A 19,183-nucleotide genomic window follows, 5' to 3' on the forward strand; every position below is an offset into this window, starting at 1 on the left:
AGCTCCCCTGTCTCCACTCCTCACGGTCTGCCCCCACCCTCTGTGGTCGTGGCTGTGGCCCTGTGATCTCTGTCCTGTCTCCTTCTGACAGATTTTCCACCTCATCCTTTCTTTAAGCAGCTGACACTCAGACCCATCCTTCCTTTGTGTCTGATGTCTTTGGTTGGGTTTATAAAGGCAAGACACTTCTCGCAGCCCATGCAGGGCATCCTCACAGATCAGCTTCTTCAAGGAGACCTAGCCCAACCTGTGAATGAGCGGTGGCCACCCTGGCAGTGTGAGAGCAGGAGTTGAAACCTGCCATCACCCCGGCCGAAGATCACATCACTTCCCTTTTCCATAAAGTAGTGCATCATTTGGAGGATGTTTCGTGTCTGTGAAGCACCATCACCCTTCTCCCTAATCTGTGCATGTGCATATCTGTAGGAGTGTGCGTGTGCGAGACTCCATCCTTCGTGATTTAACAAATCATGGAGCAGCGATCAGCAGCAGCAAAGATGACCGTCACGGCTGGGGAGCCCGTGCTTGATGTGGTCAGCATCGCCTCCCTTCAGGAGGGCCCGGTTCAGTGAGTCCTTCTCAGACCCCTCTGTCTTCCCCATGGTCCACCAGACTCTCCATGCAAGGAAAGATGATGGACATCAAATCGACTGTAGGCTGTTCTTCTCTGTGCGCTCTCACGAGCACTGACGCCTCTCAGCATGATTCTCCAGGACTGCAGCTCCAAGAGGAAAGCTGGCCCCGGAATCAGGCTGCTGTTCAGGGCCTCCTTGCCTGGTCCAGTCCTTGGTTAGGTGAACTCCAGCTGACCAAGACAAGCATTCGCGGCATTTGGTTTAAGCAGCCTTTCATGTTTATTGTGATAGTGGGTGGTTTTCTTTCTAAAGCAAAAAAAAAAAAAAATGTTTAAAAACATTTTTAAATACCCTACCTCTTAGGTGACTTTTATTCCCTTCTCAAAAACATCAGTGTTTCCTAAGTTCGTCAGTAGCATTTGGCCAAGTATACTACACACTTGATGAAATTACTCAGTTTTATTAACTGCCTATTTTATCGGCATGGAATGATTTAAGATGAAGACTCTCAGTGTTACGGCTTCAATTCATTTATTCAAAAAGCATGTATTGAGCCTGCACTGGGTGCCAGCTACTATGCTAGGTGCAAGGATGTAAATATTCATAAGACACAGTCACCCCACTCAGGACTTTTTGCTGTGCACTTTTAATGCCCTGTGAAGAGGAAAGTTCGGAGAGACCCACTGCCCTCAGGGGGTTTCTAGATCGTGTCCCATCACAGGAGGACCAGGGCTCTTGAGCTCAATGGGAATCCCGGGAAGACTTCCACGGAAGGTGGCTGGAGCCTCTGTCTCCACAGATTCCCAAAGGTCATGCAGTGACCCTGCACAGGGAGCCTTGAAACCTTTACAGCTGGAGCCAGAGGGACCCCACACACCTTCTAGCCCAGCGCTGGGAGTCTGTGGGTGGCACCCCCAGTGTGATGTGTAGCACTCCACGCCGTGCCACAGGTGAGGAGCAGAACCTGGTCCACACTCACTCTGGTAAACTGACACGCTGTTAAGCCATGTTTTAAAACTTTTGGGAACTTCATTGAACTCAGCAGTAGTTATTCCATAGGGCAGCTGAAAACCATTCTTTAGGGACTAGAAAGTCCGTTCTCATGCCCTTTGACTTCCTTGATGTTAATTCTAAATGACACATTCTCAGGATGTTTTCCCCCAGAGGAATCCTATATGACAGGGCTGTGTACGGGTCTGAGAAGCGACAGGGCAGCCTGCAGTTACACTTGACTGAGTAATCCGCTTGTTTAGGGCTGTGGCCGGTGATTCCCTGTTCCCATGGTATCCTAAACACTTGCAGTTATCACCAAATCTGAATCCAACCCTCATCTTTTATATTGGAATTCGTTTTCTTTTTTTTTTTTTCCTTCTTTTTTTTGAGGCGGAGTCTCGCTCTGATGCCCAGGCTGGAGTGCAGTGGCCAGATCTCAGCTCACTGCAAGCTCTGCCTCCCGGGTTTACACCATTCTCCTGCCTCAGCCTCCTGAGTAGCTGGGACTACAGGCGCCCGCCACCACGCCCGGCTAGTTTTTTGTATTTTTTAGTAGAGACGGGGTTTCACCGTGTTAGCCAGGATAGTCTCGATCTCCTGACCTCGTGATCCACCCGTCTCGGCCTCCCAAAGTGCTGGGATTACAGGCTTGAGCCACCGCGCCCCGCCTGGAATTCATTTTCTAAAAAGACATATGTCAAGTGGAAGCTGTTTCATTTGTATCTGACATTATCTTTTCAAACTGTTTATCCAATCATTTGGGTCCCAAGTGAATTATGAATTCATCAATTTAAGGAAGAAGCTTGGGGGTTAAGACTTCATTTTACGATACTCCCGCATTCATGAAAAAATGCATTTATTTTTAGTAGTGCTTTAATGCATTTATTTTTAGTAGTGCTTTGGATTGTGTGTTTTTGTTTGTTCTTTGGTTTTGTTTCTAGAAGAGTCTTGTTGGAAGCTCTGTTTCCACAATGCTGGATTGGCTGCGGTGGGGTCCATAACCCACTGCCTGTATCAAACTCATACTTCAAGAAAATATTAAATAGTTGCAGTATCTACAGGGCCTCTACAGAACCCCTTCTTCTATTAGCAGGGATGTGACTTTAGTTCACAAAAGAACTAGAAGCAACATGGTGACTATCAGCAAACCTTACCAATAAGAGTAGCCAGACTTGGTCATTTGTGAGGAGTCCTGCAGCCGGGGTTCCAGGATCTCTGTTGCTTGCCTGCTGTTGCCAGTGCAAATGTTTTATCATAGTCATGATCTGTTTGAGTTAAAAGAATATCCAGAGATATAACAATGCATTCTTTGTCTGAGTCATTAAGGATGTTTCTGAAGAAGAAATTGAGTCGTGAAAAGCACAGATTCAGAGCCCAGCAGATCTTCCTTTGAAAATTGGCTCTACAGCTTACTAGCTCAATGCCCTTGAGGAATTCCCTAACATCTGTAAGCCTCAGTGTTTAGTTCTGCAAAACAGAAGAGCAACACCTTTCTTGCAGAGTCGTCGTTGGGATTTGAGGTAGACGAAGTAATCTTCAGTATCTAGTGATCTTTGGTCCCCAGGTGCTCGCTAAAAGGTGGCCTCCACCGTCCTGAGAGTGAACCACTGCATTCTTCAGTGTTCCCGGCTGGCAGGCGTGGACTGCTGGTTCTCTTCAGTTTGCTCTGAAATCTCACTCTGCCCTTGCTGGATATTTTCCCGGGTTTCTTGGGCTCTTTCTGCCCCCACGTGTCTTGCACATCCCGGGAGATGTCTCCTCTGGGGCCTTCTCTCCTCTTGGCCCCACGCAGTCTGTTTGCTCCCAGGGTAGATTTGGAGGAGAGTCGTAACAAAGAGCCAGGTTTTCAACAACAAATGGTAGGAGGTGAAGAACTTCAGATTTGAGATTCTAGGAAAAAAAGAGGAGCTTGAAAGAAATACTGAAATACTGAAAGTCATGGTTGAATATGGTGAGAATTTAAGAGTAAAATAAAGAATCAGCAAGTAAACAAGTCAGTCAACAACTTGACTGATTTAAAAGAACCAATATGAAGAGTCTCAAGAATTGTTTATTTTATTTATTCTTGCACTCACGTTCCAAAACAATTTAAGTAAACTCAAAGAATGGTGCTATAGTTGAAATGTAAATGGAGGAGGTCTGGTTATTTATCTCCTAGATGCAGGGGGGAAAGTGGGTTTTGAAGAGGAGGAAGCCAGGACAGAATACCCAAAGTCTGCAGGAACCAGGAGCTGGAACCCCCGAGGGCAGTGGGAGGAGAGGAGGTCACAGCAGCGCTGTGAGTCCGCAGGGCTCTTCCGGCCCCTCTGCCTGTGTGTCCACTCAGTATGTGAAAAATGTTTGTGAATTGTTCACCCAAAAATGTATTGTGCAGCAGCAGAAGTCCCCTACCCCATGCAGAAAGAAAGACCATATTAGTACAACGCCTGTCTCATTCCTGTTTCCTCAGGGGATGCCTGAGAATCCCTTGTTTTAAAATCCCCTCCCGACCCTTATCTAACTGTGGTCAAGAATAATTGTTGGCTATTTCCTGCTCTGGAAACCATCCGGTCTGCTGTGGTGCCCTCTATCCTCCCTCCTCTTTAACTATAAATTAAGTCCTAGAAGAAAGAAGTAGAGGAACTGAGGCAATTTAGGACCAAGAAAGTGAAGCTAAGAAATAATTGTATGAGTCTGTAAGTATAGAGAGGGCTGATAGCCATGGGGCAGGTGGTTGATTTTCATCCTCGCCATGTAGAGAGTAAGAAGGGAAAAACTTACGTGGAGGATTTTGACTAGGCTGGAGCGAGAACTCCACAATGATTCAGCAAGTATCCCCCACCCCCCCAACAGCTGCGAGGTACTGGTGATCTCCCCCTGGTGTCCCCCACCTGGGAGGAGTGGCTGTGGTGGTGCTGAAGGCAACAGTGTGGAAGTTGGCTTCAGATCCCTTCTGGCAATGTAGATTCATGAAAAATGCTGAATACAGTTCATCTCATGTGCTTTTCTTTTGTGAGGTATAATTGAGCTCTTTCTTTTCTCTAACAAGCTCATTTTAAAGGCTATTTAAGGGAAACATAAAATTAAAATATCAAGCTGAACCTCTCACTGGCTCAATTTCTTAATGCTAAATTGCTCTCCCATCCAAGAATAATTTCAAGAGATTGGAATTTATAAATGGCAATACTTGGATGTGGAAATTATGTTAGGACTACTATTTTCATGAATACAGTCCAGTATAACATAAGGCTATATAAAATGAAATATTTCTGTTGAAATGTATTTCAATTCTTTGTCTGAGTAGTGAGGATTTTATTATTGGATTTTAATTACTCAATTTTCAGCTATATTTAGTGCTGAAATTCTAGACCATTTTAAGAGAATCCCACTATAAAGAAAAAAAAAAAAAAAGGCCAGGTGCAGTGACTCACACCTGTAATCCCAACACTTTTGGAGGCCAAGGCGGATGGATCATTTGAGGTCAGGAGTTTGAGACCAACCTGGCCAACATGGTGAAACCCCATTTCTAGTAAAAATATAAATAATAGATGGGTGTGGTGGCGCACACTTGTAATCCCAGCTACTCAGGAGGCAGAAGCAGGAGAATCATTTGAACCTGGGAGGCAGAGGTTGCAGTGAGCCGAGACCGCGCCACTGCACGCCAGCCTGGCCGAGGGAGTGAGATGCTGTCAAAAAAAAAAAAAAAATTCTTTTTTACATGACTCAGATACAATGAGGGTCAAAGTATCTTTGCCCAAAGCATTACTATAGGACTCATAGTGAAAACCTTCCAGCAGAATGAGGTGTTGGCCATGCCCCCGCCACTACACCAGGACTTTCTCCACCATATCTGTGTGCTGAAGAGTCAGATGGGACAGTGGAAGCGCGAAGGAAGAATCCATGCTGGAAACACCTGTGCTTGACTTTAAAAAATTTTTCTCACAGGTCCTTAGGTTAAGAATCTTTTAAATCCCTTGACAATTTGGCAAATAGGTATTTTATAATCATAAAACAAGAGAAAACATTGATGTAGTGCTTACTTTGTGCCAGGCACTGTTTTGCCCTGTGTGCATGTGTGTGTGTATGTGTGTGTAATTAACTCGCCTATTACTATTTTCCCCCCTTAACATGAGGAACAGAGAGGCTCAGTAATTTGCCACGTGTCAGCTGTTTCTAACCTGTTTGGACTGGTCAGCATTTGAACATGGAGGATAGGACAGTCACACGACATTCGCACGAGTAGAGAGAGGAACGTTGACTTCTGAGTCACAGGTCTCCTGGTAGCGCTGTCATACCTTAGAGATGTTTCACAGCCAGAAATCCAAGCATGCGTCCCAGACTGCATGACCCGTACCCCAGTTGTGTTGACCTATGTTCATTTCCTGACGTGTGCAATTGCACAAGGATGGTCTTGGTGCACATGACCTCTCAGTCCATTCTCTGGCCAATATTCAGTTCCTTGTTCTCGCCTTGCCATTTGCCACACCTCAGTCAGCCTTGTCTCCCACACTGCTGCTGGAGAGGTGCGCACCTTCGCGTGTAAGCCCGTGAATTACCTGCCTTTGCTTTTGCTAGAGTGAGGTGCATTCCATTATGTAATACATCAAAACATACACCAGAGTTCTGGCCCATCCGGTGCTCTTCACTCAGATCCCCTGGCCACCCCCTAATTTTTCTCCACTTCCACAACTTGCTGACATAGATTTGATTTTCAATTCAGAACAAGTACAAAACAAGTAAAAAAGATCTGAGGGAATTAGCAGACACATGTCAAATTATCCACAGCTTCTTGCTGGAGACACATGGAAAGACAGGGTGCAGCGTGTCTCCAGGGAGCCAGAGCTGGAGAACTCCTGGCAGCCTCCATTTTCTGCAAAGCCAAGGGTCCTCCACAGGGTTGGCCCTAGTGCCCAGAGGTCAACAGTGGAGACCTGTCTCCTCCTGGGAGGACTGGGTCTCAAATCAATGCATAAGATGACAGTTAGGTATTGCCAGCATTTCCCTTACAAATCCTTCAGGTAGGGCAGTTTTGGAGCACAGTGGTTGTGTCTTAGGAGGTCCAGCAAAGCCAGTTCCCTTCAACATTAGAACAAGTCTCGCTCTTCCTTCTACGGAGCACTGCCTGGGAAGTGATTGCCACTGCCATGTTGTGTGACAGAGGACAGTCCTTAAAGAGGGGTTTCATTCATTGTGGACAGATACTGTATGAAGGCACATGGGGGATTTGCTGACGGGGAGGATGGCAGGGCAGGTGCCCCACAGTCTCAGTGCTTGCTCAGCCTGTCTGTGTCTCTGTCCACTCCCTGCCCCACTCCTCATGTTGCAAAGTTAAATGCGAGTGTGACACATTTTTCCTGTGATTTTCATGTTACATTTTTAGATGTGGTCATTATATTCAACTGGATATAACATTTTGTTTCTAATTGAAAACTTTTTCCCCAAAAGTTTTTATGCTTTTGAAGCAAATGTGAAAGTCCATTTTTGGCTGAGTGCAGTGGCTCATGCCTGTCATCCCAACACTTTAGGAGGCCGAGGAGGGCGGGTAACTTGAGGTCAGGAGTTCGAGACTAGCCTGGCCAATATGACGAAACTCCGTCTCTGCTAAAAATACAAAAATTAGCCAGGTTTGGTGGCACATGCCTGTAATCCCAGCTACTCAGAAGTTTGAGGCACAAGAATTGCTTGCACTCAGGAGGCGGAGATTGCAGTGAGCCAAGATCGCACCACAGCACTTTAGTCTGGGCAACAGAGCAAGATTCTGTCTCAAAATAAAAGTCCATTTCTAATTCCATTTGAGAGATATGGAATAAAATACATAAAAAGTAACGAGTCAAAAGAAGGAAAAGGTTTTAATGCAAATGAATGTACTCTTCTGTCTCTTCTATTGTTTGTAATAGACTTGATCTTTAAAGCAGTTCTGGATTTACAAAATATATATATATATATATATATTCAGAGAGTACCCTTACCCCCTCCCACTACCTCCTACCCCTGGTTCCTCTGATTATTAACATCTTGTATTAGTGTGCTGCATTTGCTACAACTGATACCAATGTTGACCTTCCATTATTCTTTTAAATGTGAATCTGACTTTGGGGATTTGTGTGACTGAATCTTGCAGATTGCGAACGATTTTTAACAACCAGCCCATGCTTGTAAAAACATGTGGAAGTTTCTCTGACTCTGAAATAAGAGGGACAAGGTGGTTCCCATGCAAGCTTGCATTGGAGATGGGGGAGCGTGCATAGTCCAACTCCACGCCCCGTGTTTTTCTTGAGCAGCCCTCGGGGTCGAATTACTCTGGACTTCAGCTGAGGCAGGGGCATTGTTTCATACTCAAGAAAGCTCCGAGAGTGGTAGAATCTGGCCAGTAAGAAGTTCTGTGAAATGGGACTCGTGTTTTCTGGAGAACATGCCTTCATGACCCTTTGATCATGAGACATCCCACCATACCCTCCTTTAACATCGCTGATGATGAGGACTGACCACCCCGTCATTAAATCCCATAGCAGTCTAAGATTAAGTCATTCAGAGTCTTACTAGAAATGATTAAGTGGACCCTTTTTCCTTGTGAGGAGAGAATTAAAGGCGGTTTCCAATCCCTAATGATAAAACCAGCATCAAATTGTAGAGAATTGCAATTTCTTTCTTATGAATAGCAAATTTTTGTCTCCTTTCATTTTTTAAGCTGTTGAACATGTCAGATGGTATGCATAGAGAGATTTCAATGTGCAAATGTTTTGTGGTTTTATTTTGAGTTTGAAGCCAGAGCACTGAATTCCACAAGGCTTGAGCCTTGCTCTCTCTCCTGAGCACCCAGGCTTCATGGACATGACTAATAGGAGTTTATTCACAGCCTACTACCATCCTTGGTCATAACGTTGCTCAAGGCCCGAGCAGGCCTGCCAAGACCACAGTGTAGCCCTGTTAATATCACATGACAGTCGGAGAGTTTTTGGAAAACCTCCTCTGGCTGACTGTTTATCCGCCCCCATTGATATTTGTCTGAAGATAAGTTATACAGTCTGTTTACTTACAAATGCGTCAGAACAGTCTTGGACTTCTGCACGGAGGTTCTGCCAAATACAAGTCTAACAGGGAAGTGGTTTGGGCAGCCCCGGAACCAAAGAACCCCTCAGAGCATCACAAGCCATCGCTCTGTATCCCTGTCATTTAAACAGGGATTCAGGCTTCAGGTTGTCAATATTTGTAGGCTTGATTGGAGGGAAATAAGCCATAGGAGCATTTTTTAAATGAATTTTTATTTCTCATTTCCACTTAGTAATGGATGCACGTTTTTCCATCAATAAACATTTGAACTTTTTTCAGTTTTTAAGAACATTGTAGGTGGCATATTTCACAATCTTGGCAAGGCAGACGTTTTTGGAGTAAATTGAAACTGGAGGCCAGAAGTACTGGCTCTGAACTGAACTGCCACTTGCAAATCGATGTAGCAGAAGGAATAATGGATCATGTGGACCACGCAGAAAGCGATCTGAGACAGGCGTGTCAGCCGCATGTGGATGAATAGTCCTTTGTGGGCAGGAAGGAGAGGGAGTGGGTGGGTATGGGGGCAGGAAAAAGAATCAGCTCTGTGTTTGGGGGCTGTTAGAGGACACTCAGAAGAAGGCTTTTACACCATATTTTATATTCACAAGTTTATTTATGTTATTTTGAGTCCAACAGAAAGATTCGCAAGCGTTAAACTTTAACGACCCCCTAATGATCGGAAAAGATGGGCAAATCCTTGCTTTAAGAGCAGCCGTATCATATGGAGAAGAAGTCATCTATGTTGGGAAAACTCGCAAACAGATGCAGGCTACAGTGAACGATAACTCTCCACACCATTACATTTTGAAGGGCTTTGAAGTTATTTTTAGAAAAGCTCAAAAATCTAAATCAAAAATCAGATTTTTTTCTTTTTTTTTTCTTTTTTCCTACTGCTTCCTTTTCCTTTTTCTTCTTCTCTTGTCCCTTCTCCTTCTTGGTTGTTTCTGTTGCTGTTTTTACATGTCCCTTTAGGTGGGGGGAAGATACTGTGTGAAATACGTTCAAGCGCAACTTTTTGAAAATAATAAAATGCGTGTTTATTATGAGGAAACCTCAACCGCCTATAGAAATGACATCAGTAAATGTGAATAAGCAAAAGATCAGAGATATAAGTGTAGAGTCATCATTTCCTTTATGAGTCAAATAACGAGCTGGGCGCAGTGGCTCACACCTGTAATTCCAACACTTTGGAAGGCCAAGGTCGATGGTTCAGTTGAGGTTGGGAGTTGAGAGCAGCCCGGCCAACGTGGCGAAACCCCATCTTTACTAAAAACACAAATGGTGTTTTTAGTGTTTCGTTTTCAGTTTAGTGGTTTTAGTTTTCAGTGGTGGCAAATGCCTATAATCACAGCTACCTGGGAGGCTGAAGCAGGAGAATCGCTTGAACCCAGGAGGCGGAGGTTGCAGTGAGCCGAGACCACGTCATTGTACTCCAGTCTAGGCGACAGAGTGAGACTCTGTTTAAAAAAAGAAAGAAAGAAAAGAAAGAAGAAACAAACAAACAAAATAACAAAAAGCACAGTCAGCATTATATGATATCAGACATATCCAGCCCAGAGGCAGGATGGAGTTGGAGATCTAGTCCATCAACCAAATCAATTTAGGTTGATTTTTTTTTTAACAATTTTTTTTTTCTAGCAAAGTCAAAAAAAAACACTATTTTTAGCCTTATTTGTATATAACTGTATCTTTTTTGGCTTACTTAGACCATTTTATCGAAAGAGATCAACCACAAATTCCTGCCGGTTTTTAGTTGTAAGAAGCTTTTTTTTATTGGCAGGAAAACTGGGAGAATGTGTAAGCTGTTAAGCAGCCAGGCCACTCTGTGCCCATTTTTCTGGTAACTATTGTGAAGGATGTTTAAGAAGCAGGTCAAAGGAATGAAAGGGCATCGGAGAGAAAGGTGAAGAAAATGTATTGAACACCTGTCACATTTTTCCCTCACTAGCTACTTAACTCACACATCTGCACAGGAGCCCAAGGTTCAACCATGTGTCTAGATCACCAAGGAGAGTGAAGATAAAATCTATTCCTCCCGTAAGCCCTCAGAGCCTGTGATGTCAGACACCTCGTTGAGAGATAACATTCACAAAACCACCGGAGAACCTTGACAGCCATCATATATTAGTGACATATTCATGCTGGCATGTGGGGCATAAGTGAGCTCCCGTATTGACTTGGTCTGAGAATGAAGAAGTCTAGCTTTACCCATAATGGGCTTTAAAGCAGCTCTTTGAGTTTGGTTGGCCCCAGACCTAAAGTCTTGCATCTCTGAACCACTTTACCTATTTCCTTTCCCACAGAGGATAAAAACAAATGTGTGGAACTGAACCTAGGTCCTGTGAAACCTTTTATTCTCCAGATGCATAGCATTCCCTTGGTGACACAATCGAGTTTTGTGAAATATATGAAAATATTGGAACTTTTCAAAAATTCTCTAAATTTGGGGGGATGTGCCATGAAAATGTTTAAAACACGAATTCCCACACCATTTATCTAATTGATTTTAATCTGATTATGCCTGCCCTCCGTGATCTTCCTGGCAGGAATGACAGGCCACCTGCTTCTTTCCGGGGAAAGCATTCTGTTTCGAGGGTAAGAGAAGGCAGGATTTGAGTGAGGTTTGCTTTAGTCATGGCTTCTGAAGCTTGATAATTGCAGAAGTTCCATCTGTAAGATGCTCGATTAAAATTCTTGATGAATTGAGTAATCTCCACAAGGCCAAGAGAATCTAATGTTCTTGAATTTGTTCCATATTCACAATAGATCTAGTAACCATGTGTAGTAATCAGACAAATTCTCCAAAACACGCAGCCAGCTGGATTCCTGAACTTGAACAAGGTTTTCATGCCGACTGCTTCTGCAACCTCACTAACTAGCCAGCCTAGATAGGAAACTCCCTTCTTAATTCATTCATAAAGTACCTTTTGATATATAGACCCAATCTCTTAAAAACCTTTTAGAGATCATTTGCATATGTAATAAAAGTGAAAAAGTTGGTCTTCAGATACCTACTACGGAAAAAAAAGTGAAAAAGTTCTTAAGCAGATGAGAAATTTAAATAAGAGTTTAGAAATTTTCTGAATATAAATTCACCTCATGACTTTTGAAACTTTGGTCAGATGGAAATGTTCATTCCCTCTGCCTAAAGAGTTGATGGTTAGATTACATAAAACAGAAGATAGTAAAGCAAATGCAGGAAGAAAAGTAGCGTCTCATAGGTATACAAACGTGTATTCAAAATTAAAATTAAGAGAGCAGAACGTCTAAATGTTCTAAATATGCTTCACTAACTTCTGATTCCTTGAATCTATCCCCATTTATTAATGTTTATATAGAGAACCAAAAAAAAAACAGAAAAATTACTATGATGACTATTAATTACATCATTTTCCAAAGGGGGAGAAATATTATAACCAGTGAAATCTGAATATACTTTTATAATTGATAAGATTAAAGAAAAAGTTGTGATTCCACTTCAGTAAATAAAGTGTTTACTGAGTTGTTTAAAGAGTTGTTCAGAAGATAAAGCATTTATAATGATGGACCTAGATTTCTGCTTCCTATAGAGATTTTATGCCCACGTGCACATATTCTGGTTAGACAGGAAGGCTCATGAGTTGAACACTTTGGCCAGCCTTCTATTTTGTAAGTATTGGCAGAGAAATACTTAAGAAAAAAAATGGTTTCGTAAATAAACTTATAATTAAGAGAATGAAGAAGAAGATGTAGCTCTTGGGGCTTCCATCGCCTCCTAACCGAAAACATCTGCTGGACTTCCGGAATTTTCCTAAGACCTTGAGAACACACCCACGCGTTTCCAACTTTTTTCCTAACCAGTGAGTTGGCTTCAGCAGTTTTCAGTTTTATAGCTGACTGTCCCATCCAAACAGTTGTTCAGCTTTGCCCTTTATTATAAATTCATTCTCATTTATTTATTGCGTAAGTATTGGTTACCTTCTGTTAATTGGGAGGTGTGGAGGAGGAGCAGAGAACAAGCTCACAGGTAGGAACTTTGTCAAAACTAAAACCTATTTTGTAGATGAGGCTTGGTGCTTTGTATTGTTAGCATTGCCTTTGCTCAAGGGACTCAGCCCAACTCATTTTAGTACCGTCTGTATCTTTCAAAATGAATAAGAGTAGTTAAAACAGTATGAAGTATGGCGTGTGTCAATAAACTCCACAAAAGTGTTTACCATATGAACTTGAGAAAACCTAATTAAGTGGGTTTTGAAGAGACAATGGGGCTTTGTTTATATGTTTGCCTACACAGGGGAACTCAAACAAACAAAACTTATTTTTAAAAAGCTTCTTCAAAGTTCTCATTTTGTTTTAGAAGAACTTTCAGCTTTGTTACTTTCTAAGTAGCTTTGTATCATTAGAAACTGATATGCTCAGCACAGCCAACTCAAGATAATTTAACCAGCTTACATCCACCTATATGTTTATGGGTTCTCTTGGTCTAAAAGGTCTTGAAAACCAAATCTCTTTGAATCAATTACTGTCTTACTCCACTTGGGCTGTTATGACAAAAATATCTTAGGCTGGGTAATTTATAAACAACAGAAATTTATTTCTCACTGTTCTAGAGGCTGGGAAGTCCAAGATCAAAGCACCAGTAGATTTTGTGTCTGATGAAAGCCCTGAATTCGTAGATGGTGCCCTGCTGCTGTGTCCCGACGTGGCAGAAGGGACAGATGCTTCCTTCTTTATAAGGGCACTAATCCCACTCATGAGGACGCCACCCTCATGACCTAATCACTTCCCAAAGGCACCAACTCTCAATACCAGCAGATTGGGGATTAGATTTCAGCCTATGAATTTTGGAGGGACACATTCAGTCCGTAACATTTCACCCCTAACTTCTCAAAATTTATATCCTTCTCACATGCAAAATACATTCATTCCATTCCAGTAGCCCCCAAACGTCTTAACTCTTTCCAAAAATCAACTTAAAAAGCCTAAAGTCCACAGTCTCTTCTAAGTATCATCCAAATCAGATACAAGTGAGAGTCCAGATCTGACTGATCCTGAGGCACATTTCTCTCCCAGTATGAGCCTGTGAAATCAAACAGATTGTGTGCTTCCAAAATACAATGGTGGGACAGGCATGAGACAGACATTTCTATTCCAAAAGGGGGAAACAGGAAAAAAGAAAGGAGTAGGTGATGCCAGGTGAGTCCAAAACCCAACAGGGCAAAGAACATTCGATTTTAAGTCTTGAGAGCCATCTCTGACTCCATATCCCACCTTCTGGACACACTGGGGTGGGGATTGGCTCCTCGAGTCTCGGGGCAGCCCTGCCTCCCATGGCTTCTCTGGGCACAGCCTTCATTGCAGCTCTCCAGAGTGGAGGTACACACTCATCACTCCACCATTCTGCGTGCTGGGTGCAGCCCCACTCCCACACCTCCCCACCTAGAAGAAACCTACACTGCCATGAACAGAATATTATTCGTGATGTTCTGATAGACTAGACTGAGGCTTTTTCTAAGCTCTCTTCTTCTTATGAGCCCTCACCATAAGGAGTGAGGAGCCCCAGTCCCACACCACTGCCCTCGTGGGGGCTCTCTGTATTGGCCCTGCTCCTGTGTCAGGTCTGTGCCTGGGCACTGAGGTTCTCCAGGGCATGCCTTGGAAGCTGGGTGGAGGTGGCCACAGTCTCACAGCTCTTACACTCTGTGTGCCTGCAGAGTTGGCACCTTGTGGAGGCCACCAAGGCTTCCTGCCTGTGTCCTCCAGAGAGACCATCTGATCTGCACCTGGACCCACTGGAGCCATAGCTGGGGCAGCTGAGCACTGCACCCGATTGCAGGGAGCAGAGACTTGAAATTGTTCTGGCCCCAAGGTCCTGACATTCTGGACCTAAGATGTGTGGGGCAGCCCCAAAGATTGCCTCCGGAGGTCCTTCTTCAGTTGTCTTGATGAGCAGCATCTGGCTTCCTTCCACCATACTCATCTCTTTATCAAATGTTTGCTTTACTACAATCTCGATGTTCTCTCCTGAACATGTTTTCTACTTTTCTACTACCTGGCCAGTCTAAGAATTTTCTAAATCTTTCAGTTCTGCTTTCTTTTTCTTGATAAATTCCATCTTTAATTTGTTTCTCTCTGTTTACACTTTACTATAGGCAGTCAAGAAAAGTTGTGCCACACCCTCACTTTGCTTAGATATTTCTTCTGCCAGATATCCCATTTTATGACTCAGAAGTCTGCCTTCCACAAAACACAAGAAGATGAGCATGATTCAGCCAAATTCTTTGCTGCTTTGTGACAAGGATGGCCTTCCCTTCAGTTTTCAGTAACATACTCCTTATTTCTGAAACCTCATCAGAATGGCCTTTCCTGTCCACATTTCTACCAACATTCTGATCATTACCAGTTAGGGAATCTCTAAGATGGTTGAAGCTTTCTCTACAGCCCCCCCTCTTCTTCGGAGCCCTCATCAGAATCACCCTTAAGGTTCTGTTCATGGCCATGTAGATTTTTTTCTAGCACATACCTCCAAATTATTGCAGACCCTACCCATTACCCAGTTCTAAAGCCACTTTTACATTTTTAAGTATTTGTTACCCCAGCACCCTACTTTTAGTACCAATTTCTGTCTCAGTCCATTCATAGTTCATGCTATAACAAAAATACCTTAAGTGTAGGTGATGGATGACAACAGAGTGTTATTGCTCATAGTTCTGCAGGCTAGGAGGTTGAAGAGCAAGTGACCAGCAGATTTGGTGTCTGGTAAGGGCTCTCTGCTTCATAGATGGCACCTTGATGCTCTGTCTTCACATGACAGAAGGGACAACAGGCTCCCTTGGGCTTCTTTGAGAGATGCACTAATTCCACTCACCAGGGCTGTACCCCCAGGACCTACTCACCTTCCGAAGTCCCCACCTCTTAATGCCAACACACTGGGGGATCAGATTTCTACTCATGAATTTTGGAGGGACACAAACATTCAGACCACAGCAGTTATTGCTCAAAACAAAGGAGTAAAAGCTAGCAAATAATGTAAGTATGATGTATTTAGATTTATTTTAGTCATGCTCATTGCCTTTTTAAGGTAAACTTTCTGGGTCAATTGAGCTATTTAGATGCAGACTCATATTTGAAGGTTCTGCTACTCCTCTACAATACCAGACTTATAAAAATCAGTGTGTTCCAATCATTCATATACTCAGCGAACATGCTGAGACCTACTGTGTGAAGGATTCTGTGATATGGGCTGGGAGTGCAGACTTGTATCAGGCAGCTACTCTCTCAGAATTCACTGCCTGGCAGGGGGAGGCCAGGAGGCTGTTCCCAGCTAAGACACAAGGCATGACTTGTGCTAGGCCAACAGGGAGGTGCCGGGAGTATAATACAACAAGGAGGAGCCACCACGGCTCACCGGAGGGTCCCCATATGGACCCACCATTGCTGAGTGTGTGTAAGAAGAAGACCAGGACCAGGGAGGTGGGTCTGAGAAATAGTACTGATTAGGCAGTCCAGGAAGGAACCCCTGAAAAGAAAATGAAGACCAAGTAGATAGACAGGAAAGGAGCCACAGGCAGGTCTCCCAGAGAAAGAGGAGGTTAGGAGGAGGGAGTGGTCCACAGGACCCAGTGCCTCTGGGAGACGAAGGTAGAATCCACACCATCTTTAAAATGAGTTGGGGCTGGGCGTGGTGGCTCATGACTGTAATGCCAGCACTTTGGGAGGCTGAAGCAGGTGGATCACTTGAGCTCAGAAGCTCAAGACCAGCCTAAGTAAGCAACATAATCCAAAAAAATTAGCCAGGCATGATGGTGCATGCCTGTAGTCTCAGCTACTCAGGTAGTTGAGAAGTGAGGATCGCTTGAGCCTAGGAGGTTGAGGTTACAGTGAGTTGTGAACGTGCCACTGCACTCCAGCCTGGGTGACAGATTGAGACACTGTCTCAGAATTAAATAAAGAAATAAATAAAATTAAAACATGCTGGGAAGAGAGAAGAAGAAGAGGGTGGTACCTGGAGGGAGAGCTGGGCTAGAGAGAAACGTTTTAGAAAATCCATGTAAAATCCAAACGCAGCAGATTATTTCAGAGGTCAACAGGTGAACTATGGCTGGGAAATGGACCAACACAAAATAGACGCTGGTGGATATCGTGGAGGTTCGGGAAGGGTGGGACTCATGATGTGTTAGACAAGGCCATTGGAAACCTGGGTTGAGTCTGTGTCCCAGGAAACGTCCACTAGTGGGTCCCGGTGTGGGACCCACCCGCGGGCCCCACCCCAGGAGCATGAGAGCAGGGTTCCCCCTTCCTGCCCCTTCTGGCTTTCTGCTCCGCTCCCAGACCCTTCTCCATCACCCAACGTTTTCCTAGAAGGGCATAGAACTTATACCAGGAGGGGACCTCCAAGTTAGGCAGGGGGAGAGGCTGGAGGATGTGAATGGCCCCACAGTCCAGGCCCATTCACCTGATCTTGGCTCTGTGGAGGTGAACGTGGTTGAGTTGCCCTTTTTGTGAAGAGGTGGTAGCTGCAGGTACGGACAACTTACATATTGAACAATTTATATATTAATCGAAGTCAGCTCACTTTTTCCCTTGGTTTTTGGTTTCTGGGGTCTTCTAAGAGGGGAGAGTGACTCATGTCCTTTGCCCACTAGCAGGTGGCCTTGGTTTCAGTGCTGCTCAGTGGATTCTAAGCCAGCATCCCAGGAACCTGCTGGTATCAGCCCAGCAGCACATTTTTGGGGTCTCTGGGAATGAGCTTGGGAAGGTGAGTGAAGAACAACTGAAAAAAATGAAGCACATTTGTGGCTGAAGGTCATTTTCTGATGAATCACGATCGGGGGAAGCTATGGCCGCTCTTGCAGTGATCAAGTGTCTGCCGCCTGGATTCTTTCCTGGCACGTCACATCCACAGCTTCCAAGAAAGTGCTACTGTCTTACATGACAAAGTAATATTTGGCTCAAAGAAATCACTGCCAAACTGAGCAGCCAGTAAATTCTATGACAGCATTCACCATAATTCCCAAATGTAAACCAGATAGTACATTGTCATTCATAACCAGCGGACTGTCAGAAATCAGAGAAATGTTGGAGAGGCCTGCAGAAGCTGATCTGCTGCCCCTACGGTCACTGATGGCTTCCTTCATCGATGCGGATGCGGGGAGAAGTGGGCGAGGTGTAGTCCCCAAGCAGTCCCAGGCTGAGAGCCCTGCACAGGACTGGAAATACACATCAAGGTTCACAGGCTGTCTGGTCTTCAGGAGGTGACGGCAGAAGCAGGAGCATGTCAGTATATTCACAGCAGTACCCTGCATGCAGTTCTGTTTGCAAACGGACACCTCTCACTCTTGCATGACCGGCTCCAGTAGAAGCAAAACTCAGGTCTATCCTAGAGCACATCCCAGCGGAAGTTTCTCTGTGGGGGATGAGCTTCGAAAGTAATTGTAATTTAATTAGAAATTTAGATGTGAGTACCTGGTTTTTTTAGTGGGACTTTTTTTTTTTTCTTGGTAATTTATACATTAGCCGAGATGCCTTTCCTACTACAGTGCCAGAAGTTAACTTCTAATAGAATTCATACATTTTGTTCTCTCTCATGTCTTTTCTCCGTTACCTATTCTTCACACTTCTAAATTTAAGAAGTATACATGTATACATCTGTGCGTGTGTGTGTATGTCTCCTTGGCAGCAGTCCTAATTCCTTTGGTGATTACTAAACACTTGAGGACTGGTAAACTGTGAGGAATTGAATCTTGCGGGCTGCAAGGTAGAGGACCGGAGTCTGCCTTGCTCCCCTTATGCCTTCAGGGGCCCAGCAGGGTCTCCTGCTCCTGGGGCTCATCCTGCAAAAGGTGGCTGGTATCCACGCAGCCCACCCCGATTGCCTTCCCAGGGAAGAGGGCAGGGCAGCTGTGAGGCAATGCTTCTCCATGGTGCTGGGAATCTCTGTGATATAAACCCAGTGGGATGAAGGAGATAATTTCAAATAATCGATATTTAGTTGCATTGACCATGAAACCAGCCCTTCACGAGCACTCTCTCTGGCCCAGGGCAGCACTGCACCGCGCTGGTGGGAAAGCGGGTGTGGGAGAGTCCACCCCTGCAGGAGAGGGCTTGGAGAAGCTCCCTCCTGGGACACTGAAGAATGAGCGAGGAATAATGATGCCTCAGTTCAGTTCACCAGGAGGAACGCGGGAAAGGCCAGCGTAGCGAGGAGAGCGCCACACAGCTGTGGAGATGTCAGCAGACACAGCAAGGGACCATGGATGCGGGCGCCAGCCACCAGAGTGCAGGGTAGAGAGGAGCTGCACCTAGAAAGCCATGGCACAGGCAGCCCCAGGAGGCCTGGGCATCACACCCACCCGCCCCATGGCACAGGCAGCCCCGGGAGGCCTGGGCATCACACCCACCCGCCCCAAGGCACAGGCAGCCCCGGGAGGCCTGGGCATCACACCCACCCGCCCCATGGCACAGGCAGCCCCGGGAGGCCTGGGCATCACACCCACCCGCCCCATGGCACAGGCAGCCCCGGGAGGCCTGGGCATCACACCCACCCGCCCCATGGCACAGGCAGCACCGGGAGGCCTGGGCATCACACCCACCCGCCCCGCTTTCAC

General features: G+C 44.9%; 1 protein-coding gene across 2 annotated transcripts in view; it reads left to right on the forward strand.

The window, feature by feature from the left end:
- Positions 1 to 19,183, forward strand: part of COL4A2 (collagen type IV alpha 2 chain) — a 201,558-nt gene that overhangs the window by 82,589 nt on the left and 99,786 nt on the right. The gene's annotated exons all lie outside the window — the stretch shown is intronic.

Source organism: Macaca mulatta, chromosome 17, assembly GCF_049350105.2.
Source record: "Macaca mulatta isolate MMU2019108-1 chromosome 17, T2T-MMU8v2.0, whole genome shotgun sequence".
NCBI lineage: Eukaryota > Metazoa > Chordata > Mammalia > Primates > Cercopithecidae > Macaca > Macaca mulatta.